This window comes from Jaculus jaculus, chromosome 6 (genome assembly GCF_020740685.1).
Source record: "Jaculus jaculus isolate mJacJac1 chromosome 6, mJacJac1.mat.Y.cur, whole genome shotgun sequence".
NCBI lineage: Eukaryota > Metazoa > Chordata > Mammalia > Rodentia > Dipodidae > Jaculus > Jaculus jaculus.
The window spans coordinates 64,286,300-64,306,369 of record NC_059107.1 but is presented as its reverse complement, the minus strand read 5'-3'; the positions used below and the strand labels follow the sequence as shown (position 1 = coordinate 64,306,369).

Genomic DNA, 20,070 nt, shown 5'->3' with positions numbered 1-20,070 from the left:
CTATGTAGTCTCAGGGTGGCCTCAAACTCAAGGTGATCCTCCTACCTCTGCCTTCCAAGTGCTGGGATTAAAGGCATATGTCATAACACCTGGCTTTGCTGTTTTTCTTATTTATTTATTTATGAATGACAGAGAAAGGGGGAGAGAGCCACTGCAAATGAACTCCAGATGCAGGCACTACCTTGCGGATCTGGTTTATGTGGGACCTGGAGAATTGAACCTGGGTCTTTAGGCTTTGCAGGCATGTGCCTTAACAGCTAAGCCCTCTCTCCAGCCCAGCCAATAAGCACCTTTAACTGCTGAGCCATTTTCCTAGCCACCCCCCTCCATATGTGAAGTAACTTCCTTTAAAGAGTTACTTTCATAAAACCCTTGTCTATGACACAAATAATACATAAGACCTACTCTATTTCTTTGGCCACTAGAGATAAGGCCAGGACTCAGTGCCTCAGCTAAAGGCAGCACACAGGGAGAATTTGAGGGAGATCACTAACCAAGAGCCTGGCTTGACTCAAAATCCTGCCCAATATGGATCTTTATATTTTTTAGCTTTTTCCAGGCAGGGTTTCATTAGCCCAGGCTGACCTGGAACTCACTCTGTAGTTCCTGGCTAGCCTTGAATTCACAGCGATCCTCCTACCTCTGCCTAAACAAGTGCTGGGATTAAAGGCATGCACCATTCTACCCAACCACCACACTTGGCAGGATCATACATTTTAAAAAGTGACTAACTGGTCCAGCTAAACATTTTCCCTTGAGAAATAAGAATGTTGGGTGAAGCTGGGTGTGTTGGCACACGCCTTTAATCTCAGCACTCGGGAGGCAGAGGTAGGAAGATCAAAATGAGTTTGAGGCCACCCTGAGACCACACAGTGAATCCCAGGTCAGCCTGAGCTACAGTGAGACTCTACCTTGAAAAACAAAACAAAACAAAAAGAATGTTGGGTGGACAAAGTACAAGAAGGCAGGTATCAGGAGCTCGTATTTATCCTAAATATTGTCAAGTTGTTATGGAAGGTTTTGAAAACACTAGGGTTCCTATGTTTTACATATATATGTACATATATACATATATGTGTATACACACACACACACACACACACACACATGACTTCCTTTTCTTGTTTGTTTTTATTTTGAGGTAGTGTCTCCCTCTAGCCCAGGCTGACCTGGAATTCACTATGTAATCTCAGGGTGGCCTTGAACTCATGGCAATCCTCCTACCTCTGCCTCCTGAGTGCTGGGATTAAAGGCGTGCGTCACCACACCCAGCTCTAAATGATTTCCATTCATACTCATGTTTATCCTTCATCACCACAGGCTATGTGTGTTTTCCTTCCTAGAAACTCAAAAATGTCTAACACAAATCACTAATTGTTTTAAAAATAGTTTTAATTATTTTTAATTTATTATTTGAGAGAAAGAGAAAATGGGTGCACCTGAGCCTCTAGTCACTGCAAGCTCCAGGAACATGCGACCCTTGTGTACCTGGCTCACATGAATACTTACATGGGAAATCGAACCTGGGTTCTTAGGCTATACAAGCAGACACTTTAACCACTAAGCCATCTCTCCAGCCCCAAATCACCAATTTTCAGATTAGGAAGCACAGTCAGAAGCCAGAGTTATTGGGGTTGAAGAGGTTGCTCAGTGGTTAAAGGTGCTTACTTTCAAGCCGCTTACTTTCAAGCCTGAAGAACAGACTCCAGATCCCTAGCACTCACATAAAGCCAAATGTATAGTGGCACATACATCTATAGTACCAACATGTCTATGGCAATGGGAAGAGGAATCAGGAGACTCCCAAAGCTTGTGGACCAGCTTGTCTGGCATCCCCAGCAGCAAAACAACAGACAGCCTGTCTCAAAGAAGGAAGAAGGTAAAGACTAACACCTGATGTTGTCCTCTTACCTACATATGCATTTTGTGGCACACAGGTGGCCACTCCGATATTCACAAAACTATAGGCAAACAAATGATGACCCAAGAGTTAGAACACAGTGTGGGGGTAGGGAGGGAGGGAATTACCATGGGATATATTTTATAATCATGGAAAATGTTAATAAAAATTAAAAAAAAAAAGAGTTAGAACACAGTTTCTCACTTGGTAGACAACAGAGCCAGTAACTCAAAATTTCAGGAGCTGGAGAGATGGCTTGGAAATTTAGGCACTTCCTAGCAAAGCCGAAGATCTCAGGTTCGATTCCCCAGCACCCATGTAAAGCTAGAAGCACAAGATGATTCATGCATCTGGAGTTCCTTTGCAGTGGCAAGAGGCCCTGAAGCACCCACTCTCTCTCTCTCAAATAAATATATAAAATATTTTTTAAAAATCAGGTCAGCATAGTTTGGTTCACAAGATACTTGGGAAAATGGCCTCAAAAATCAATGAGGGCTGGAGATTTGGCTTAGTGGTTAAGCACTTGCCTGTGAAGCCTAAGGACCCCGGTTCAAGGATCGATTCCCCAGGACCCACGTTAGCCAGATGCACAAGGGGCACATGTGTCTGCAGTTCGTTTGCAGTGGCTGGAGGCCCTGGCACGCCCATTCTCTCTATGTATCTGCCTCTTTCTCTGTCTGTCGCTCTGAAATAAATCAATCAGTGACAGAAATTGACACAGGTCAAGAAGAAAATCACAAAAGGAAGAGTATAGAAAACAGCAGAAGAGAGTGTTCTAGAAGTTTTTTTTTTTAATTTTTATTTATTAATTTGAGAGTGATAGACACACAGAGAAAGACAGATAGAGGGAGAGAGAGAATGGGCGCGCCAGGGCTTCCAGCCTCCACAAATGAACTCCAGACGCGTGTGCCCCCTTGTGCATCTGGCTAACGTGGGACCTGGGGAACCAAGCCTCGAACCGGGGTCCTTAGGCTTCACAGGCAAGCACTTAACCGCTAAGCCATCTCTCCAGCCCTCTAGAAGTATCCTTGGGCTGGAGAGATGGCTTAGCAGTTAACACACTTGCCTGCAAAGCCAAAGGACCCAGGTTTGACTCCTCAGGACCCACATAAGCCAGATGCACAAGGTGGCACATGCATCTGGAGTTTGCTTGTAGCAGCTAAAAGCAGCCCTGGCATACCCATTCTCTATCTGCCTCTCTCTCTCCCCTCTATAACTAAATAAAATATTTTTAAAAAATAAAATAAATGGAAGTATTTTGGGAACTATGCAGCATTGGAAAGTATATCACGTTTCAGCTTGGATGAGTTAACCTATGGTCTTTAGCTGTCTTTCTTTTCAATTTTTCGAGGTAGGGTCTCACTCTAGCTCAGGCTGACCTGGAATTCACTATGTAGTCACAGAGTGGTCTCGAACTCACTGGGATCAGATCCTCCTACCTCTGCCTCCTGAATGCCACCACGCCCAGGTTTTAGCTGTCTTTCTTACTCAAAATATAAAACCTATAGTGTAGATCTTGATCTCTAGCATCTATCATCTAAAGCAGAATACAGCTTATAGTAACTGCATAACTCCAAAATTAATATTTGTGGTGCTTTTGAGGTTATTCATGGTGATGGTTAATCTTCACTATCAAATGAAATGGGTTTCGAATTATCATGGAAAACCCCTCTGCATCTGTCTATGAAGGCATTATTTCCTGCTGTGACTTTATACTAATTTATAATGATGATCAACTCAGTGATATACAATTTGGCCAAGACTTTGATGACTGATATAACTGACATTATTAATATTAATATTATTATTTTGTTTTTGTTTTTTTGAGGTAGGGTCTCACTCTAGCCAAGGCTGACCTGGAATTCACTATGTAATCTCGGGGTAGCCTCAAACTCATGGTGATCCTCCTACCTCTGCCTCCCAAGTGCTGGAATTAAAGGTGTGTGCCACCACGCCCAGCCTGACACTATTTTTATTATTCCAGATACCTGGGCATTGTTTAGAACACTTTTAAGATCTTTCTTTTTTTAGTGTGATTAATAAGTTCCAAACATATGGTCTATTACACAATGTTGTCACCTCAGGGTAAAGACTGCTTTTAATTCTTTCTGATATACTTATTTCTATGTAAACAAGATAAAAACTTACATAACAGGTGCTGGCATGGTGGTGCACGCTTTTAATCCCAGCACTTGGGGGAGGCAGAGATAGGGGGAGGGCCATGAGTTCGAGACTAGCCTGAGACTACATGGTGAACTACAGGTCAGCCTAGGCTACAGCAAGACCCTATCTCAAAAAAAAAAAAAAAAAAAAAACTTACATAACAGGACTGGAGAGATGGCTCAGCGGTTAAGATGCTTGCCTTTAAAGCCTAACAACCTGGTTTTGATTCCCCAATACCAATGTAAAGCCAGATGCTCAAAGTGGCACATGCATCTGGAGTTCATTTGCAATAGCTGGAGACCCTGGTGCGCCCACTGTGTCTCTCTCTGTCTCTCTTCTTCTAGCTCTCTCTGCTTGCAAATAAAAACTTACATAACAAAATACAGGGGAGCATATTGGTGCATATATTACAAGTAGGCTAAGAAAATAATAAGGCTTTTTCACAAAAGCTTACAACATCTGGCCAAAGCACAGTGAATATGCTAACTTCACAGTTTATATTTCCTCACTGAAAACTAGGGAAAACAATTCTAGCTTATATAGTTATGAAACTGACACTAGAAAAAGGTACATGGTTTTGTGTACACACACATACACTTACCTCTTTCTCTGCCCTCCCCTTCCTACTAGATACCTATCCGTCTTATTCCTATACTCACTTTCCTCTAACTTCCAAAATAAAAAAAAACTTTTACTGTCTGGTGTCTAAATTAATATTCTCAAGCCTCTGAACTGTCACAACTAAGAATGATTAGTTTCTCTCCGGTAAACTGGCACAACAGTGTGAAGCATTATCTAGAAACATATGGCTAGAACCACTACTACTAGAAACCTGTACCATCTATGCTATAAAGGTGACAAATTTCGTGTAAAAAGAAAATATCGAAGCCTGCTTTGCAATACACCAAGTGCTGGTACTGTTCATTCAGAAGTTGGCTGTGTGATCACGCCGTCCAGTTAAAGTACATCTTATATTCTATGGTCATATAGGATGGCCCAGTCTTTCCTTACAGTGGAAATTCATGCTTCAGTTAAGTTCTTTATTATATCATTTCTAGTCTCTTGCTGCCCATGTCCTTTAATCCTGCAGGTTTAGCAGCTATCACCTCAAAAACTTTATTGGGGCAAAGATTCTAGAAGGGTGAAATCATCTGAAGGAAGAAAGCAACAGTATACCATTAACAAAACCCATTCGAGCTCCCAACCTTGACAAACGGCCCGTTCCGCGTCCCCTTCGGCCTTTCTTGCGTTCAACTTCCAGCTGCCTGCAAGATGGTAAATGGAAAATATAGGTTCCCAAGACGAGGATGACAGATGGGCGGTTGTGGGTGCCAGGCTCACTGGCGGAGACAGGGAAGAACAGAGGTGGCGGACGGGGGTCTGTAGGACAAACAGCACTGGAGAACGAGGAGGAGGAGAGAGCTGGGTCATCCCGGGAGACGAGGGACTCGCACCCAGAACCCGAATGCTGGATGGGGCTGAAGCGCCTGAGCGCGGTTGATCTGGGCGCGCAGAGAAAGGGACCCAGCCCCCGCCGGGCCCAAGAGGCGGTGACCACGCGGACAGAACGACGGCGGAGAGGGGCGTAGGGTACCTCACATCCGGGGCTCCGCTGCCCAGAAGCTCCTTCTCCAGTGCGGACTCCGCCACGCGCTCAGAGCCCAAGCTGTCACCGCGGAGCTCGCAGACACCCAAACAGTGTCGGCCTAAGGTACCAAAACGTGCGTGCGCCGCGGCCGGGAGAAGCGCCACGGAACTCGCCCGGCTACCTCCCGCTGCGCACGGGCTCCTCGCCTGCCGCTCCACCCCGCCCCCGAGGCTCAGGTATTGGCTGTTGGGCGCCGCCCCATGGGTCTATTGGGCTAGACCGGCTGCCTCTCTTTGGCCCACAAGGTATATGCGGCATTGATTGGTCTAAATGTGAACTGTTTCCCGCCCTCCCTTTCAGAAGTTCCATCTTGCGATTGGTCCTAATGTCTGTCCTTCTGCTCAAGATTCTGATTGACAGAGAGGACGCGGCGCTAGGCCCGGAGCGCGTTGAGCCCGCGTGGGGGAGGGGCGCGCTTGTTTCCAAAGCTTTGACGTCTGCTCGTCTATTGGCTGAGCTGACAGCCAGTAGAGGCGGGAGGAGGCTGGGGCCAGGCCTTTGGGATTTCCCCCATTCAGGGAAGATCTCTGAGCAGAATTTACTGGGAATTTGCTCTAGGTAAGGAAGCAAAAAGTTAAGGAATTGGACTCCTTGGGAAACCAGAGGAAGCACCAGGACGTTTCCCAGTTTTTATAAACAAACTTAGTTTCTTCAGGGCTTTGAAGAAAACTTAAGCCAAGTATGGTTAGCAAACACCTACTGTCTCAGCACTCATGAGGCTGAGGCAGGAGGATATCAAATTTGCCTAGGCGACACAGTGACACCAAGTCTCAAAAAACAAAACGGGCTGGAGAGATGTTTCAGCGATTAAGGCACTTACCTGCAAAGCCTAACGACCGGGGTTCAATTCCCCAGGACCCACGGAAAGCCAAAGGCACAGTGGGGCATTCATCTTGGGAGTTAGTTCGTGTGCAGCGGCTGGAGGCCCTCTATTTCTCTCCTCCCTCCCTCTCTCTCTCTCCTTCCCTCTCTCTGTATGCTTATAATTTTTTTTTATTTGAAATAAACAACAAACCCACTAGTTTTGTCCCTTGGTTTTAGGATCTTCACTTGAAGAACTTTCAATTATATTCTTCAGGCAGTGCAATTTAAAAAATATAATCAATTAATTAATTAATTTGAGAGACATACAAAGAGGCAGATAAAGAAAGAGCGTGCCAGGGTCTCTAGCTGCAACAAACAAGCCAGATGCATGCACCACCTGTGCGTCTGGTTTTATGTTGGTACTGGGGGATTGTTCTCCCATCCTTAGGCATTTTGCAGGCGAGTGCCTTAACTACTGAGCCGCCTCTTTAGCCCAAAAGTGATCCCTTCCAGAGACAGCCTCTAGCCCAAACTAATCAGCTGTCTCTCTGGCTCAACTGAGCTCCAAGGTAGGCCCATCACCGTAAGGTTATAAATACGTTTGTCAGGGGAGGGCAAGCTCTCCAGGCTTCCTGACCACTCCTGTACATGCAAGTTTTGGTGAATTTCCCCTTGTCTTGCCCAGCTGTCCTGAGAAGAGGAGAACATGGGCTCTCTACCTTCTGCCCTGAACAGCACAGGTGACCAATATTGACACAAGATGATATAACCTTAAGCTATACACTTTGCTCTATTTCTTCAGTGACCTGGTTTGCTCCTGGCCTACAACAATGTGCATGCATGAGATATATTAACTACTATTGAAAGCAATAGATGTTAAAAGTGACAAATTGACCACAGAAATGTTGAAAGCAAAGGATGGGCTTAGAGAAACAGCATACATGAGCAGAGTTCTGGGTCAGCAAAGTTTACCAGTCCTGCCCCTAAGTCCTTTCCTTTGAGGAAATATTTAAAGAAATTTTTAGAATCAAAGTTCCTTGTTCCTTGTTCATGTAATGCTGTTACCCATGTGTGGCCTGTCCTCTGCCCACATAATACTAATTCCTTACATATTGCTGTTTTTTTGTTTTTGTTTTTACTTTTTTGAGGTAGGGTCTTAATCTAGCCCAGGTTGACCTGGAATTCACCATGGAGTCTCAGGGTGGCCTTGAACTCACAGCAATCCTCCTACCTCTGCCTCCTGAGTGCTGGGATTAAAGGCATGTGCCACCACGCCCAGCTTTTTTTTTTTAATGTAGGGTCTCACTCTAGCCAAAGTTGACCTGGAACTCACTCTGTAGCTCCAGACTGACCTGACTCACAGTGATTCTCCTACCTCTGTCTCCTTAGTGCTGGGATTAAAGGTATGTGCTACCATGCCCAACTTTTGCTGTTCAATAAAAAGACCAATGATGGGCTGGAGAGATGGTTTAGCAGTTAAAGTGCTTGCCTACAAAGCCCAAGAACTCATGTTCGAATCACCAGGTCCCACATAGCCAGATGTACGGTGATGCAAGCGAGAATGTTGCACATGAACCACAAGGAGGCATACATATCTGGAGTTCATATTCAGTAGCTGAAGGTGCTGGCATTCCCATTCTCTCTCTCACTCACAGCTGGAAGTTCCCAAGTGATCACAGAGAACTTGCCCTCCCCTTGCAAATGTATTTATAACTTTAGGGAGGTGGGCTGTCTTTTGGCCCAGGTGAACCAGAGGGCCAGCTGGTTGGTTAGGCTAGGGGCTGTCTCAGGAAGAGATTAGCTCTAGCACCAAGTTCTAGGGCTGAACTTGACCAACCACAGTGTTTAAATCCTATGAAAGTCCCAGGAGGGGTCCTGACTGTGGAAAAACAGTTCTTTGGAATGAGGCAAGAGATAATAAAAACTTTCCTGCCCTTTTTTACCTTCTGGGGGCATTCACTCTAACTGTACCCCACCTCACTTTCACGCTCTGTTCTAAAAAACAGCTGGTCAAGCCAGGTCAAATGAGCCCATGGGTGTAATAGTGACATGACTATTCTATCATGGGGGAAACCAACCATTCTCTAATTGGACTGGAAGCCTGATCAATGGGAGGGAATACATGCCTGGTACTAAAAACCTATGATGGGGGAGGTCATGAGCCCTAGGGGTGTAACACCTGCTGGTGACTGGCTAAATGGATATATTGTGCTCACCAAACTACCCAGTAAGCACTTCTCTTAATGTTCATACTCATATATTAATGGTACTCTCACTTTAGGGTTAGAGAAGCTTCTCTTTTCAGATGGCAATGACCTCTGGAATGACTCAAAGGGCATCATAGTGCTGAGAAGAAATGACAGAGGTGTGTTCAGCATTGAACCATCTCTATCACATCTTCCAAGGCTCAGGGTCCATAGTGGAAGAGGTGGCAGGAAGAATGTAAGAGCCACAGGAAGGGTAGGACTCCTTACAATGTAGTCTTCCAGGCACTTCCAGACAAAATGGCCTCATTATCCATGACCTCGCAGTGTCTGCTACCTACACAAAACTCTCATAATAGAATGAAAAGATGATGACATCAAAATAAGGGATTAATTGAGAGGGAAAGGGGATATGATGGAGAGTGGATTTGTGAAGGGGAGGGGAAGGGGAGGAGGAAATTATCATGGTTTATTGTCTATAATTATGGAAGTTGTCAATTTAAAGTCTTAACAGATGCACAAGGGGGTGCATGCATCTGGAGTTCGCTTGCAGTGGCTGAAGGCCCTGGAGCGCCCATTCTCTCTTTTTCTCTCTGTCTGTCGCTCTCAAAATAAATAAACAAAAAAATTTTTTTTTTTTTTTTTTTTTTTGGTTTTTCAAGGTAGGGTCTCACTCTAGCTCAGGCTGACCTGGAATTCACTATGAAGTCTCAGGGTGGCCTTGAACTCACAGCAATCCTCCTACCTCTGCCTCCCCAGTGCTGGGATTAAAGGTATGCGCCACCTCACCCGGCTAAAAAAAAATTTCTTTAAAGTCTTCAAAAATAATAAACAGACAGCAGCGGCCCGGGACCCGGCCAAGCCAACTTGGGCTGACAGCGGGACCCAAGCAGGAGCAGAATTTGGCAGCAACTTCAGCGGCTCCAGCACCAGTACCAGTGGCCCCAGCAGCAGCGGACCCAGGAGCGGCAGCGGTGACAGATCCCGCAGCAGCGGCTTCGGGGTGAGCAGCAGCGGTGGACACGGCAACGGCAGCTTCAGCAGCGGTGGGGGCTCTGGGGGTGGCGCCTACAACAGCTGCAGAGGCGGCGACAGCGGCTCAGTTTGCCCCTTAGGAAAAGCAAGTGCCCAGCTCCAGAAATCAGAACAGCAGCCCGACGACCCAGGCAGCAACTTGACTGAGACCACAATCACCCAAGGTAACTGGGATTGCACCAGGGAAGGGTCTCACTTGGTCACAAGCTGACTTGGATACCTCAACAGACCAGAAATCTAAACCTCTTTGTTGATAGAGGATCTGGTCATTATAATAACTACTCTTGCATACATACTCGGGGCTGTTTTTGATGGAATGGGTACAGTGTTTAGCTAAATTTTAGAATCTACCAGTATATTATTCCACTCAGCCTGCTTGAATACTCCTATAGCAGGGAAACTCAACCCCTAAGAACATCTTTGTAGATACTCTGAAAGTCTTAAGAGCCACACCTAATACCTTAAGGTCCTACCCTGAAAATATATTACACCAAATCAATTGATACAGCTAAGAATACACAGCTAGCTAGAAAATCCAAGCATTAACTTAATCCAAGATGCAAAAATATATACATTATAACACAAGAAACACTAAAAAGCAAGACGATATAAATCCACCTAAAAGTATTAATGCATCAGAAATGTCCTCCAGTGAGAAAGAGTTAGAGGAAATGCCTGAGAAAGAGTTCAAAAGAATAATTATAAATATGTTCAAAGAGGTCAAAGAACACATGAAAACAATCAAAGAAGAAATCAAAGAGGAAATCAAAGAGGAAATCAAAGGAATCAAAGAAGAGGCAGGACACCAATTTAATGAAATAAAGAAGGCAATACAAGACATAAATAGAGAAATAGAAATAATAAAGAAAAACCAGTCAGAATTACTGGCAATGAAGAACACAGTTAATGAAATAAAAAACTCTGTAGAAAATCTCGCCAGTAGGATGGATGAGGGAGAAGACAGAATATCTAAGCTAGAAGATCAGGTGGCAGACCTAATGCAGTCCAACAAAGAGAAAGACAAACTTATAGAAAAGTATGAGTGGGAATTTCAAGATATTCGGGACACTATGAAAAGATCCAATATAAGAATTCAGGGCATAGTAGAAGGAGAAGAATTCCACTCCAGAGGCATAGTAGGCATCTTCAACAAAATCATAGAGGAAAATTTTCCCCAAATTGGGAAAGAGGTGCCAATACAGATACAGGAAGCCTTTAGAACCCCAGCCAGACAAAACCCAGAAAGAAACTCTCCTCGCCACATTATACTCAAACTTCCAAACACACAAACCAAAGAAAAAATATTGAAAGCAGTTAGAGAGAAAAATCAAGTTACCTACAAAAGCAAGCCCATCAGGATTACAGCAGATTATTCAACACAAACTTTTAAAGCCAGAAGGGCCTGGAGTGATATATTCCAAGTTCTGAAAGATAACAACTGTCAACCAAGGTTACTTTATCCTGCAAAGTTATCCATCCAAATAGATGGAGAAATAAAGACATTCCATGACAAAAGCAGGTTAAAGGAATATCTGAAGACAAAACCAGCTCTACAGAAAATACTTGATAGAATCCTCCATGCTGAACAAAAGGAAAAGCACACATATAAGGAACCTAGAAAAAACCAGCCATACTCAAATACCAGTTAACAGAAGAGAGCACAGGTAGAACAAGTAACACACACACACACACACACAAATGGCAACCATAAATACACACCTTTCAATAATATCTCTTAATATCAACGGTCTCAATGCCCCAACGAAAAGACATAGATTTGCAGACTGGGTTAAAAAGCAGGATCCTACAATTTGTTGTCTTCAAGAAACTCACCTTTCTACAAAGGATAGACATTATCTTAGGGTGAAAGGTTGGAAGACGGTGTTTCAAGCAAATGGGCCTAGAAAACAAGCAGGGGTTGCTATCCTAATATCAGACAGGGTGGACTTTAGTCCGAAGTTAGTCAAAAAAGATAAGGAAGGTCACTTTATATTGATTAAGGGCACACTCCAACAGGAGGACATTACAATCCTAAACATATATGCACCTAACATGGGGGCTCCCAAATTCGTCAAACAAACACTATTAGAACTAAGGTCACAGATAACACCAAACACGGTGGTGGTGGGTGACTTTAACACCCCACTCTCATCAATTGACAGGTCATCCAGGGAAAGAATAAACAGAGAGGCATCTGGACTAAATGAGGTCATAGAAGATATGGACCTAACAGATATATACAGGACATTTCATCCAAAGGCTACAGAATATACATTCTTTTCAGCAGCACATGGAACATTCTCTAAAATAGACCATATATTAGGACACAAAGCAAATCTTAACAAATTCAGGAAAATTGAAATAATTCCTTGCATTCTATCTGACCACAATGGAATTAAACTACAAATCAGTAGCAAGAAAGGCTACAGAGCATACACAAAATCATGGAAGCTAAACAATACACTACTAAATGATGAGTGGGTCAATGAAGAAATCAAAAAGGAAATCAAAAAATTTATAGAGTCAAATGATAATGAGAACACAACATACCAAAATCTCTGGGACACAATGAAGGCAGTTCTAAGAGGTAAATTTATAGCCTTAAGTGCCTATATTAAGAAATTAGAAAGGTCGCAAGTAAACGACCTAATGCTTCGCCTTAAAGCCTTGGAAAAAGAAGAACAAGGCAAACCAAAAAGTAGTAGACGGGAAGAAATAATAAAGATTAGGGCAGAAATTAATGAAATAGAAACAAAAAGAACAATCCAAAGAATTAATGAAACAAAGAGTTGGTTCTTTGAAAGGATAAACAAGATTGATAAACCCTTAGCAAATCTGACCAAAAGAAAGAGAGAAGAGACACAAATTAATAAAATCAGAGATGAACAAGGTAACATCACAACAGATTCCAGAGAAATTCAAAAAATTATAGGGACATACTATAAAAGCATATACTCCACAAAATATGAAAATCTGAAAGAAATGGATGATTTCCTTGATCTATATGACCTACCTAAATTAAATCAAAATGAGATTAATCACTTAAATAGACCTATAACAAACATGGAGATCCGAGCAGTTATCAATAATCTCCCAACTAAAAAAAGCCCAGGCCCGGATGGATTCACTGCTGAATTTTACCAGACTTTTAAGGAAGAGCTAACACCATTGCTTCTTAAGCTTTTCCAGGAAATAGAAAAAGAAGGAATCCTACCAAACTCCTTCTATGAGGCCAGCATCACCCTGATACCAAAACCAGGCAAAGATAGAACAAAAAAAGAAAATTACAGACCAATCTCCCTCATGAACATAGATGCAAAAATTCTCAACAAAATATTGGCAAACAGAATACAAGAGTATATCAAAAAGATCATTCACCCTGACCAAGTAGGCTTTATCCCAGAGATGCAGGGATGGTTCAACATACGCAAATCTATAAATGTAATACATTACATAAATGGGTTGAAGGACAAAAACCACATGATCATCTCATTAGATGCAGAGAAAGCATTTGACAAAATCCAACATCCCTTCATGATAAAAGTCCTACAGAGACTGGGAATAGAAGGAACATATCTCAATATAATAAAGGCTATTTATGACAAGCCTACAGCCAACATATTACTAAATGGGGAAAAACTGGAAGCTTTTCCACTAAAATCAGGAACAAGACAAGGGTGTCCACTGTCTCCACTTCTATTTAATATAGTTTTGGAAGTCTTAGCCATAGCAATAAGGCAAGAGACACACATAAAAGGGATACAAATTGGAAAGGAAGAAATCAAGTTATCACTATTTGCAGATGACATGATTCTATACATAAAGGACCCTAAAGACTCTACTAGCAAGCTGTTAGAGCTAATCAAAACCTACAGCAATGTAGCAGGATACAAAATAAACACACAGAAATCAGTAGCCTTCATATATGCTAACAACAAACACACAGAGGATGAAATCAGAGAATCACTCCCATTCACAATTGCATCAAAAAAAATAAAATACCTTGGAATAAACCTAACTAAGGAAGTAAAGAATCTATACAATGAGAACTTTAAGACACTCAAGCGAGAAATTGCAGAAGACACTAGAAAGTGGAGAAACATCCCTTGTTCCTGGCTTGGAAGAATCAATATCGTGAAAATGGCAATCTTACCTAAAGCAATCTACACATTTAATGCAATCCCTATCAAAATTCCAAAGGCTTTCTTCATGGAAATAGAAAAAACAATCCAAAAATTCATTTGGAATCATAAAAAACCTCGAATATCTAAAATAATACTGAGCAACAAAAAAGAGGCTGGTGGTATCACCATACCTGATTTTAACCTATACTACAGAGCCATAGTAACAAAAACAGCATGGTACTGGCACAAAAACAGACATGTAGATCAGTGGAACAGAATAGAGGACCCAGATGTAAGCCCAAGTAGCTATAGCCACCTGATATTCGATAAAAATGCCAAAAATACTCATTGGAGAAGAGACAGCCTCTTCAGCAAATGGTGTTTTGAAAACTGGATAAATATCTGCAGAAGGATGAAAATAGATTCTTCTCTCTCGCCATGCACAAGAATTAAGTCCAAATGGATTAAAGACCTTAACATCAGACCGGAAACTTTGAAACTGCTAGAGGAAAAAGTAGGGGAAACCCTCCAACATATTGGTCTTGGCAAAGACTTTCTGAATACAACCCCAATTGCTCAGGCAATAAAACCACAGATTAACCACTGGGACCTAATGAAATTACAAAGATTTTGCACCGCAAAGGACACAGTGAAAAAAGCAAAGAGGCAACCTACAGAATGGGAAAAAATCTTCGCCAGCTATATATCTGATAAAGGATTAATATCTAGGATATACAAAGAACTCAAAAAGTTAACTAATAAGGAATCAAACAGGCCAATCAAAAAATGGGCTAAGGAGCTAAATAGAGAGTTCTCAAAGGAAGAAATACGAATGGCATATAAGCACCTAAAAAAATGTTCTACGTCACTAGTCATCAGGGAAATGCAGATTAAAACTACATTGAGATTCCATCTCACTCCTGTCAGATTGGCCACCATCATGAAAACAAATGATCATAAATGTTGGCGGGGATGTGGAAAAAAAGGAACCCTTCTGCACTGCTGGTGGGAATGCAATCTGGTCCAGCCATTGTGGAAAACAGTGTGGAGGTTCCTAAAGCAGCTAGAGATTGATCTACCATATGACCCAGCTATAGCACTCCTAGGCATATATCCAAAGGACTCATCTCATTTCCTTAGAAGTACACGCTCAACCATGTTTATTGCTGCTCAATTTATAATAGCTGGGAAATGGAACCAGCCTAGATGTCCCTCAACAGATGAGTGGATAATGAAGATGTGGTACATTTATACAATGGAGTTCTACTCAGCGGTAAAGAAAAATGAAGTTATGAAATTTGCAGAAAAATGGATGGACCTGGAAAGTATTATACTAAGTCAGGTAACCCAGGCCCAGAAAGCCAAGCGCCACATGTTCTCCCTCATATGGGGATCCTAGCTACAGATGACTGGGCTTCTGTGTGAGAATGAAAATACTTAGTAGCAGAGGCCAGTAAGTTGAAAAGGAGACATAAAGGGTGGAGAAAGGAAGGGAAGAGGATACTTAATAGGTTGATATTGTATATATGTAATTACAATGATTGTAATGGGGAGGTAATATGATTGAGAATGGAATTTCAAACGGGAAAGTGTGGGGGTGGGGAGGGAGGGAATTACCATGGGATATATTTTATAATCATGGAAAATGTTAATAAAAATTTAAAAAAAAAAAAAAATAATAAACAGCTGGCCAACTCTTTGGTAAATGAATCCAAGAGTCAGTTTCTATGTTTTTTTTATTTTTTATTTTTTTTTAAGGTAGGGTCTTGCCCAGGCTGACCTGGGATTAGCTATGTAGTCTCAGGCTGGCTTCAAACTCATAGCAATCCTCCTATCTCTGCCTCCTGAGTATACCACCACACCTGGCTAAGAGTCAATATTTATAATTACAGGACAGTGGCCCAATCAAGCAACCCAGAACCATATTTACAACAGCCTAGTGGAGTTTCTGACAAATGTAAAATGATCCACCCTGAAGTCTTTTTGTTCCCCCTTAATTTGCCTATGATTTAACTTGTCTAAATACTACCACTGTTCCAAAAAAAAAAAAAAAGAAAAAGAAAAAGCCTAAAGCCTAAATGTATTAAATACCTGTCTGATGTAGTAACTAACATAATCAATACATAATTCTGTAATTGATTCACCAAATATTATTTAACATCTGCTAAGATGTTCCAAGCTCTAAGACCATGATATGACTAAAACAAAGGAAAAGGTACTGATGACTTTTTCTCCGTGGGAGATGGAGGATGGCTGACAACAACAGATGTTAAAAGAACTATGTTGTGGGCTGGAGAGATTGCTTAATGGTTAAGGCACTTGCTTGCAAAGCATAAGGACCCAGGTTTGACTCCTCAGACCTCACTTAAGCCAGATGCACAAGGGACACATGTGCACAAGGTCATGCATGCACATAAGGTGGCACATATGTTTGGTGTTTGATTGCAGTGGATAGAGGCCCTGGTGTGCCAATTCTATCTCTTTCTCATAAGTTGATTTTAATGTATTATGTGGCTGGAGGGATGACTTACCAGTTAAGGTGTTTACCTGCAAAGCCAAAGGACCCAAGTTCAGTTTCCCAGGAACCACATAAGCCAGATGCATAAAGTGGTGCATGCATCTGGAGTTCGTTTCCAGTGGCTAGAGGCCCAGGCAAACCCATTCTCTCTTTCTCTCCCTCTTCCCCTCTCTTTCTTAAATAAATAAATAAAGTATTATGTTATGACTGTGTGTCACAGAATGAATGGTTGGGGAAATGGCTATTTTAAGTGGAATGGTTGAAGAAAGACCATAGAATGGAAACAGCATGGAATTAATATGAAGAAAGGGAGAGAGGTCACATAAGCAGGACCCCTAACATGCACATTTTAAGGATCTCTGCTCACATTGTACATTCAGTTTTGTTTGTTTGTTTGAGGCAGGGTCCTGAAATAGCCTGAGGGCACCTGATCTCATCTGTTCCCTGAAGCTAAGCAAGGTGGGGCCTGGTTAGTACTCAAATGGAAGAGAGAATGAGCATGAATGATAATGGACACTCCAGGACCTCTAGTCACTGCAAACAAACTCCAGATGCATGTGTCACTTTGTGCATATGGCTTTACATGGGTACTAGGGAAGTGAACCCAGGACAAGCAGGTTTTGCAAACAAGTGCCTCTAACCATTGAACAATCTGCCCAGCCCCAAAACTTACCTTCATAACTGCATGTACGTGTGTGTGTTGTGTGTGTGTGCAAACACAGCTGTGTCGGTGTACAAGTGTATGTACATGTAGAGACCACAGATAGGAAGCCTTTCTTTCAAGATGGAGTCTCTCATTGGTTCATGTGTTGGGTTAGACTAGCTGAGCAGTGAGCCCTAGGGTGTTCTGTTGTCCTCTGACTTCTCAGTGTTGCAATTATAGGCATGTGTCACCTTGCTTGGATTTCACATGGGTTCTGGGGATTGAACTAAAGTCCTCATGCTTGGGACATAAGCACTTTACTCATTGAGCGCCATCTTCCCAACCCCATCTTAGCTTTTTTTTTGCGGGGGGGGGGTTTCGAGGAAGGGTCTCACTCTAGCCCAGGCTGACCTGGAATTCACTATGTAATCTCAGGGTGGCTCAAACCCATGGTGGTCCTCCTACCTCCGCCTCCTGAGTGCTGGGATTCAAGGTATGTGCCACCACACCTGCAACTTTTTTTTTTTTTTTTTTTTTTGTATTTCTCAAGGCTAACTGAAACTCACTCTGTAGCCCCAGGCTGACCTCAAACTCCTGGAGATCTTCCTACCCTAACCCTGAGGGCTGGGACTAAAGACATGAGCCATCACACCTAGCTCCATATTAACTCTTTTAAGCATGCAATTTATAGAGATTAGTAGAGTCACATTATTGTGCAGTCACCATGGTCATCTCCAGAATATTTGCATCATCCCAAACTAAAATTCTGATCCTATTCACTAACAATTCACCATTCCCCTCTTCTATCCACCTGACAATCACCATTCTACTTTTTTTGTTTATGAATTCAAGTACTATGGGTATCTCATGTAAATGGAATACTGTAGCATGTGCTCTTTTGTATTGGGCTTATTTTACTTAATATCTTAATAACTTAAAAGTTCATGTGTCAGAATTTCATTCTTTTCTTTTTTTTGTTTTTCGAGGTATGGTCTTACTCTGGCTCAGGCTGACCTGGAATTCACTATGTAGTCTCAGGGTGGCCTCGAACTCATGGTGATCCTTCTACCTCTGCCTCCCAAGTGTTGGGATTAAAGGCGTGCGTCACCATGCCCAGCATTTTTAAAAACTAACAGTATTCCTTATGCTTATCAAAGTGCCCCGTAAGCACTTCTCTTAATGTTCATACCCTTATATTAATGCTACTCTCACTTTTGGTAGTGAATATTCTCTTTTCCGATGGCAGTGACCTTGGGATGACTCAGAAGGCATCATGTTTCTGGAAAGAAGTGACGGGAGTGCTCAGTACTACAATATCTCTATCACACCTTCCAAGGCTCAGGGTCTATTGCAGAAGAGGTGACAGAAAGAATATAAGAGCCAAAGGAAGGGTAGGATTCCTTACAACATGCTCTCCCCAGACACAAAAATGGCCTGGATAACCATGACCTCACAGTGCCTGACACTACCTACACAAGACCATCATAATAGGAGGAAAAGATCTTGACATCACAATAAAAGAGAGACTGTTTGAGATGGGGAGAATGGAGTTTCAAGGGGGAAAGTGGGGAGAGGGAGGGTATTACCATGGAATTTTTTTTATAATCATGGAAGTTGCTAATAAAAAAAATTGGAAAAAAAGCTAATAGTATGCCATTGCATAAATATAGCACTTTCATCCATTTTTACCTACTGTGAATAATTCTTGTGTGAACATTGGACGTACCTCAGCCTCCTGAATACTGGGATTAAAGGTGTGTGCCACCATGCCTGACTTTCTGCCTGCTTTTGAAATGGGTTGTTTGGGTTGTAGAAATTCTTTATATAGTCTGCATTTTAATCCTTTTTCGATTAATATGCAAATATTTTATCCTGTGTGTAGCCACTTCTTTTCATTTTTCAGGGTTTTTTTTCAATAGACACAATAGAGCTCTTTATTCAAGTTCATCCTCATTTGGGGGAGGGTAGGGCAGTGAAACCCTTGTACTACATGATACTCATGGTTCCAAGGTAGCCTTCAAACATTGGAGATCAAGGAGGGGCTCACAGAACAGACAGCTTCTCACCTTTCCTTTGATAAAGTGAAAAGTTGCCAACAAAATTCCAGAATGGAAACAAAAACTTTGAAAACACAATAATTGAGAGCTAATTCTTTATATACTAATAAAAAATAAATTTAGGGCTGGAGAGATGGCTTAGCGGTTAAGTGCTTGCCTGTGAAGCCTAAGGACCCCGGTTCGAGGCTTGGTTCCCCAGGTCCCAGTTAGCCAGATGCACAAGGGGGCGCACGCATCTGGAGTTCGTTTGCAGAGGCTGGAAGCCTTGGCGCGCCCATTCTCTCTCTCTCCCTCTATCTCTTTCTCTCTGTGTCTGTCGCTCTCAAATAAATAAATAACAAAAAAAATTAAAAAATAAATAAATAAATAAATTTAAAACATTTAAACGTCACTTTAAAACCAGATGCATTCTTTAAATAACATAAAAGCAGAAATTCCACTTCTTGTCACAGGCAGTGATTTGGCATCTCAGTGCCAATTATTTTGATGTGCCTGCAGCCCAAGGGCACAGTGGGCCTCTCTGTTGACCTCCAAGCTTCCCTCTCCTCCCCCAGACTTCTCTCATGGCCACAGGGTGGCACTAAAGCACCTTTGACCAAATATCAAGCCGTCAGCAGCATACAATCTATAAAAGCAAATGGAAAGCCAGGCATGGTGGTTCATGCCTCCTGTAATCCTAACACTTCCATGAGGTTGAGGCAGGGAGATCACCATGAGTTCAAGGACAGCCTGGACTACAGAGTGAGACCATCTCAAAAAAAAAAAAAAAAATTGTGGGATATAAAAAAAGAAACAAATGGTCCATTTGTAGCTGGTTGTTCACTTATCCTTCAGTGGCCTCTGACAGATTAAAGCTCCTTTTGTTTGTGCCATGCCTGTCAATATGAAGATGGGCCTTAAGTGAGTTGATCACCACACAGAATCATGGAATGTTCAGGGGAGGAAACTCCAGAAATTCAGTCTGATTTTGTTTT

At 42.2% G+C, this 20,070-nt stretch overlaps 1 protein-coding gene across 2 annotated transcripts in view; it reads right to left on the bottom strand.

The window, feature by feature from the left end:
• The window catches only part of Paip2b (poly(A) binding protein interacting protein 2B), a 34,201-nt gene extending 28,353 nt beyond the window's left edge, over nt 1-5,848 (bottom strand). Inside the window, exons 1-2 of one of the 2 annotated variants that reach the window (XM_045153404.1) lie at nt 5,658-5,848; nt 5,269-5,328 (exon numbers count right to left, since the gene is read on the bottom strand). The gene's annotated coding sequence lies outside the window, so the exon portion shown is untranslated. The remainder of the gene's footprint in view (nt 1-5,268; nt 5,329-5,657) is intronic. The other variant, XM_045153405.1, reaches the window with a different exon arrangement.
• Between the last annotated feature and the right edge of the window lie 14,222 nt (nt 5,849-20,070).